Source organism: Dama dama, chromosome 25, assembly GCF_033118175.1.
Source record: "Dama dama isolate Ldn47 chromosome 25, ASM3311817v1, whole genome shotgun sequence".
In the NCBI taxonomy this organism is placed as follows: domain Eukaryota; kingdom Metazoa; phylum Chordata; class Mammalia; order Artiodactyla; family Cervidae; genus Dama; species Dama dama.
The window spans coordinates 28,864,161-28,870,747 of NC_083705.1; the positions used below are offsets into that span (position 1 = coordinate 28,864,161).

General features: G+C 38.1%; 1 non-coding gene across 1 annotated transcript; it reads left to right on the forward strand.

Annotated features, from left to right (window-relative positions):
* The first annotated feature begins 478 nt into the window (after window positions 1-478).
* On the forward strand, window positions 479-582 carry LOC133046925 (U6 spliceosomal RNA). The gene has a single exon (XR_009690618.1). It is a non-coding gene; the product is annotated as a U6 spliceosomal RNA (small nuclear RNA).
* The last annotated feature ends 6,005 nt before the right edge of the window (window positions 583-6,587 follow it).

Sequence of the window (6,587 nt, forward strand, 5' to 3'; positions counted from 1 at the left end):
TTTGACTTCTTCCAAAATATAGGAGTAGTGTCTTTGTCATGTTCATTTATACACTCTCCTCCTAGGAGAGCACAAGATTTCCTTCTAATCTGTAGGAGCTGGGACTATCCAAAGCTGCAATCTAGGGTCAGAGAGCAGGATATTGACAACTTTTTGAGGCTCTTTCTATCTGAGATTCTTCTATATAATTTACAAAAAAGAGTCTGAGGACATGTATGTCTGGCCTTGGATTGTGTGTGTGGGCTAGGCCGCTAAGTTGTATCCAACTCTTTGTGACCCCTTGAACTGTAGTCTTCCAGGCTCCTCAGTCCATGAGATTTTTGAGGCAAGAATACTGGAGTGGGTTGTCATTTCCTCTTCCAGAGGATCTTCCCAACCCAAGGATTGAATCTGTGTCTCCCACGACTCCTGCATTGGCAGGTGGATTCTTTACCACTGAGTCACTGGCTTAGTTCATATAATAAAAAAGTTATTGAGTGCTCACTTCAGCAGGGCATATACTAAAATTGGAACCATACAAAGAAGATTAGCATGGCCCCTGTGAAGGATGACACATAGATGCGTGAAGTATTCCATACTTTTTGAAGGTCCAGACACTATAAAACTCTTAGAGGAAGACATAGGCAGAATACTCTTTGACATAAATCACAATAAGACCTTTTTGACCCACCTCCTAGAGAAATGAAATAAAAGCAAAAATAAACAAATGAGGCCCAATTAAACTTAAAAGCTTTTGTATAGCAAAGGAAACCATCAACAAGATGAAAAGACAACCCTCAAAAGAATGGGAGAAAATATTTGCAAATGTAGCAACTGACAAAGGATTAATCTTTAAAATATACAAACAGCTCATGTAGCTCAATATCAATAAAATAAACAACTCAATAAAAAAAATGAGTGGAAGACCTAAACAGACATTTCTCCAAAGAAGACATACAGATAGCCAACAAACACATGAAAATATACTCAACATCACTAATTATTAGAAAAATTCAAATCAAAACTAAAATGAGGCATCACCTCACACTGGTCAGAATGACCATCATCAAAAAAATCTACAAACAAAAAATTCTGCAAAGAATGTTTAGAAAAGGCAAGCCTTTTACACTATTAGGAATGTAAATTGATACGGCCACTATGGAAAACAGTATGGAGGTTCTTTAAAAAAGTAAAAACAGAATTACCATATGACCCAGCAATCCCACTACTGGGCATATACCCAGAGAAAGCCATAATTCAAAAAGACACATGCACCCCAATGTTCATTGCAGCACTATTTACAATAGTCAGGACATGGAAAACACTTAAATATCCATCCATAGAGGAATGGATAAAGAAGATATGGTACATATATACAATGGAATATTACTCAGCCATAAAAGGAATGAAATTCTGCCATTTGCAAACATAGAAAGATCTAGAGACTGTCATACAGAGTGAATTGAGAGAGAAAAACAAATATGTAAATTGTTTGTATATGGAATCTAGAAAAATGGTACAGATAATCTTATTTGCAAAGCAGAAACTGAGACACAGACGTGAACAAATGTATGAATACCAAGAGGGAATGGGAAGGAAAGGACGAATTAGATTGGGATTGACATATATACACTATTGATACTACGCATAAGATAGATAACTAATGAAGACATAGTGTTTATCATAGGGAACTCCACTCAGTGCTCTGTGGGGACCTAAATGTGAAGGACATGCAGAAAAGAGGGGGTATATGTATACATGTGGCGGTTTCGCCTTGCTGTACAGTTGAAACTAACATAACATTGTAAAGCAACTATATTCCAATAAAATTAAAAAAAATAGTATGAGGAAATGTGGGCAGATAGGGCAGATTCAGAACTCTAAGAATTTGTCAATATACTAAACATCGCTGAATTATATACCCAAAAAACACTATTGAGAGAAAAGCCATTTTTGATTTGCTCATCTGTCAAGACTGCATTACATCTTACTGAAATGTGTGGTACAAATCTACAAGTCTTTTCCTCCAATTCTGAAATTCAAAAAACCTGAAAAAATAAAAAGATCTATATAACTTGTTTGGTGATAAAACCTCGCTTGGCCTAAATTATTTGGCAGTAGAAGTTGACATAAATTATATGAGTCTGTGTTTAGTATTTATTCATTCTTCTTAGAGTGAGTATTAATATATTTAATTGCAGTAATGCAGTAATTAATTATAAGGTGATGTCCCAGACCTTTGATGGATTATATGTAATAAGGAATATGCAATGTATTGCCATTCAAAAATTCCACAAAATTGTATATTACAAAAATATCTAGCATTACAATTTTCAGACTCTCAGAGTGTCAGCTGTCAGATTGCAGACTTATGTTGACAGAAGACATGGTTACCTGTGGAATGCTGGCTTCTCTCTCACAGAAGAATGAAAATGTTTCCAATTTTGCTGAACATAACAGATGCTCGATGATTTCTTACTGCATATCATATCTGAAGGTGCAGAAGAAGAGGCAGGAATAGATTAATGGAAATATGAGGATATAAAGATATATCTTCAAGGTGAGAGAAACAGAATCAATTTTCCAGGTGAGTACAGTTTAGAGGAGGTAGAATTTCAAGAGGTAAGTTTTCCAAATGCAAAGGTTTTTTAAAAATACCTTTTCTTTCATAGAAATCTAAAATTGATTATTTTTATTCTGTGTTTAATATTGGAGGGATTCCTGTAATTCCTTTTTCTTTCTTTCTTTTTGGTTGCATGGATGAAGAATCTTATTTCCTGACTAGGGTTCACTGCAGTTCACTCACTGCCCACTGCAGTGGAAGCATGGAATCCTAACCGCTGGACCACCAAGGAATACCCTTCCTGTAATTTCTTAAATATTTTGTTTTCTTTAGGGACTAAAGAATAGGGATAACTATTAAAATTAGTTTATAAATCAAATCTCAATTATTTTAACCATTTATTGAGCATGAGCAGGCCAAGTGCCATATATTCATAATTTAATTTAATCCTCACAAAAGCTGTATGATATAGAAGTATTATTTTTCCCATTTTTCACATAATGGCATTTCTAGATAAATCAAATAACTTATCTGAAGTCATATAATAGTAAGCATTACAGCCAGAGAGTTCAACTCAAGCAGAGCCCCAATCCTTTGTTCTTAAACTACTACATTGTACTTTATTCTATAATAACCTGAAGTTCATGGTTAAAAAGAAAAATGTGGGCAGCTCTTTAAATAACCACACAGTACTGTATAATATGTTCTGGGCTATGTTCTCTTATAAGGGCATAGTTGGGAGTTATCAAAAAGGCCCTCTTGGACATAAGCTATATTGTTAAGCTATATAGAGTATTCAGCTGTAATGAAAACCAGGAAGTCCAATAATAGTGCTTAAATAAACAAGCTCACAATATTATGCTCAGGCTTCCCAGGTGGCTCAGTGGTAAAGAATCTGCCTGCTAATACAGGAGACACAGGAGATGTGGGTTTGATCCCTGGGTCAGGAAGATCCCCTTGCAACCCACTCCAGTATTCTTGCCTGGAAAATTCCATGGAGAGGAGCCTGGTGAGCTATAGTCCATGGGGTCGCAAAGAGTCGGACATGACTGAGTGCACACTCCGCACCCCCCCCCCCCACACATACACACAATATTATGCTCACATAAGAAGGCTGGAGGTAGGTTGTTCTCAGCATGGATATCATGGATTAAAGGTGTCAGGTTTAAGAGCTTTAGGATTTTTTTTGGCTTTTCGCCTAATGCTCCCAAGTTGTTTTCTGTAGTTTCAGCTTTTGTATCCCCATTCAAGGCCGGAAGAAGGAGGGAGGAAGATGGATTGGCTATGGCTACCCTTTTATTCAAGGAAATTAAAAACTCCCCCAGAAGCATCCCAGCAGTTGTCCAGTTGTATGGTCCTATGGTCACCGCAGGTGTGAGGGAGGGTGGGAGAATGAAGAACCATGTCTTACCTGCATCAGTCCAATCATAGGTAATTATCTAGGACAGGGGTCTGCCAACTTTTTCTTTAAAGGGCCACATAGTAGGTAATTTAAGTTTTGCAATCCAGATGGTCTCTGTAGCAGCTGCTCAGTTGTGTGGCTGCCATAGTATAAAAGTGGCCCATAGACAATGTGTAAATGAATGGGCTCATTTGTGTTCCAATAAAACTTTATTTATAAAACTGGCAGGAAAAAAAAAAAAAAACTGGCAGGAGAACCGATTTGATGGGATGCTATAATTTACCAGCCCCTAACATGCAACTCGGAGAAAGCAATGGCAACCCACTCCAGTACTCTTGCCTGGAAAATCCCTTGGACAGAGGCGCCTGGTAGGCTACAGTCCATGGGGTCGTGAAGAGTTGGACACGACTGAGTGACTTCACTTTCGCTTTTCACTTTCATGCATTGGAGAAGGAAATGGCAACCCACTCCATCGTTCTTGCCTAGAGAATCCCAGGGACGGGGGAGCCTGGTGGGCTGCTGTCTATGGGGTCTCACAGAGGCGGACACGACTGAAGCGACTTAGCAGCAGCAGCAACATGCACTTTGGCACATTGCTGACAAGTCAAACGGATATTCATTTTATAAGCAAGAAAGAAGGGAGGGGATGATGGGTAGAACTAACAGTGACTGTGATTGAGGATAGAAATATTCTTTTGACCTATTCTTTTCCCCCTTGCTTTCCACGTTTGCAGCTGGAAGTTTTATGCTCTTGTGCTATGGAGCTGTAAAGGTAATAGATGTAGCAACCTCCATCAGGAGAGCTTGTGGGGGGTTGGTTAAATAGACTTGAGGCCACCTGTTGGCCCACACAAACTGTCAGCTTTTGAAAGTGGATGCCACAGACTGTTGGGTACCAGAGTGTGGAAGACAGTGATTGCCGCCTGCCCATTTCCCACACTTCTTCTTCCTTATTATTCAGCAAGGGGAAGTAATGCGCTCAGGTAAAAAAGTTTATTTACAGCCTCCCATGCTTCAAGAAGTGGCCATGAGCATCACCCTGGCCAATGAGACACGCATGGAAGTTTCTGGGCGAGAAAGTTTTTTAAGGTGGCAGCTTCCTTGGCATGAAGTTTTGCTTTTCTCTTATTTCTCTGTGCCCTTTCTGCTTGGACAGCACCATCTTGCAACCACAGTGTAACAAGCACGAGGGTAAGGGCCACCCACTAAAATGACTGAATCAGCAAGTAGAAGCAGCCCAGGTACCTGATGACGTCATGGAGCTACTACACCGTGGGCAGCTGGACACAAGGAAAAGGAAAGCCCCTTAAATTGTCTAATCCATTGCTTACTTGGAGTTTCTGTGGCTTGAAGCCAGATGCACTCGTGACAGATGTACAGGATATCCTGTGTTCAAAGGAGCAAAAAGAAATGGCTCTCTTTTCCACGTAAAGTCAGAGAACAAGACTCCTCATTTTCTGCTTCTGACTCCGTGGTGAGACATTCACATTCTTCTTAGTCAGGGTTAGTCTCTCCTAGTTTTTAATGCTTTCTGGCTGAGATTGGCTTAGTGTGTCCCATTGCAGAGAACATGCTGTGAGCTGGTGCCTGGGATCCTGATTTTCCACTTTGGTTCCCACCACACCTTATTTGTTTATTAGGTCACAGATGTGTCTTCAAACCCATTCAAGCAGTGTACAGTTACTGTGACTATGTTTCCTCAGCTCAACTGTTGAGTATATTTTAACAAGTCAAGCAAATTGACATGTTTGCTAATTCATTCACTACAGAATTAGGAATATTTTGTAATCCTTCAATTGATGTACAGGCTGGTTACATATTTTCTCCATTTAGAAAAAAAGAAAACAACTTTAATTCTACTATGAGGAGATAGACACTGTTAACATTTAGTAGTGTTATCTCCTAGATGTACAAAAAGACAGATACATATATTATATACACATTCACCTATTTGAAATCTTGATGTATATTGAGTTTTGTATCTTGCTGGTTTTTCACATTATAAAGTGAACAATTCTCTGTTCTGCTATGTCAAATAGTCTTTAAAACATGTTTTTTTAGTGGCAGTATAGTATTACATCATATTACCAGTGTTTTTTCTTTTCTTTTTCATTATAGTTTATTATAAGACATTGAATATAGTTCCCTGTGCTATACAGTAGGACCTTGCTAGTTATTCATTCTATATATAATAGCTTGCATCTGCTAATCCTTTACTCCCAATTCAACCCTCCCTGACTCCTTGGTAACCACAGTCTGTTCCCTATGTCTGTTTTGTTCATTTGTGTCATATTTTAGGTTCCACATATATACAATATCATACGGTATTTGTCTTTCTCTTTCTGACTTACTTTGCATGCTATGATAATCTATCCACATAACTGCAAATAGCATTTCATTCTTTTTTTTTTACAGCTTAGTAATCAAACTATGTTTTAAAGCTCACTATAGATAGATGTTTTAGTTGCTTTTAATATTTGGCCATTATAAAAAATATGAACAACCTTACATGAAACTTTTTTCCTTTGTTATATGGGAATACTTTCTAGAACAAATTACTAGAAATAAACCTTCTGGATCAAATACTGACAGTTTTTATATACTGCTGAATAGCCCTCCTATAGCATAGCTGCTGTTGTTCAG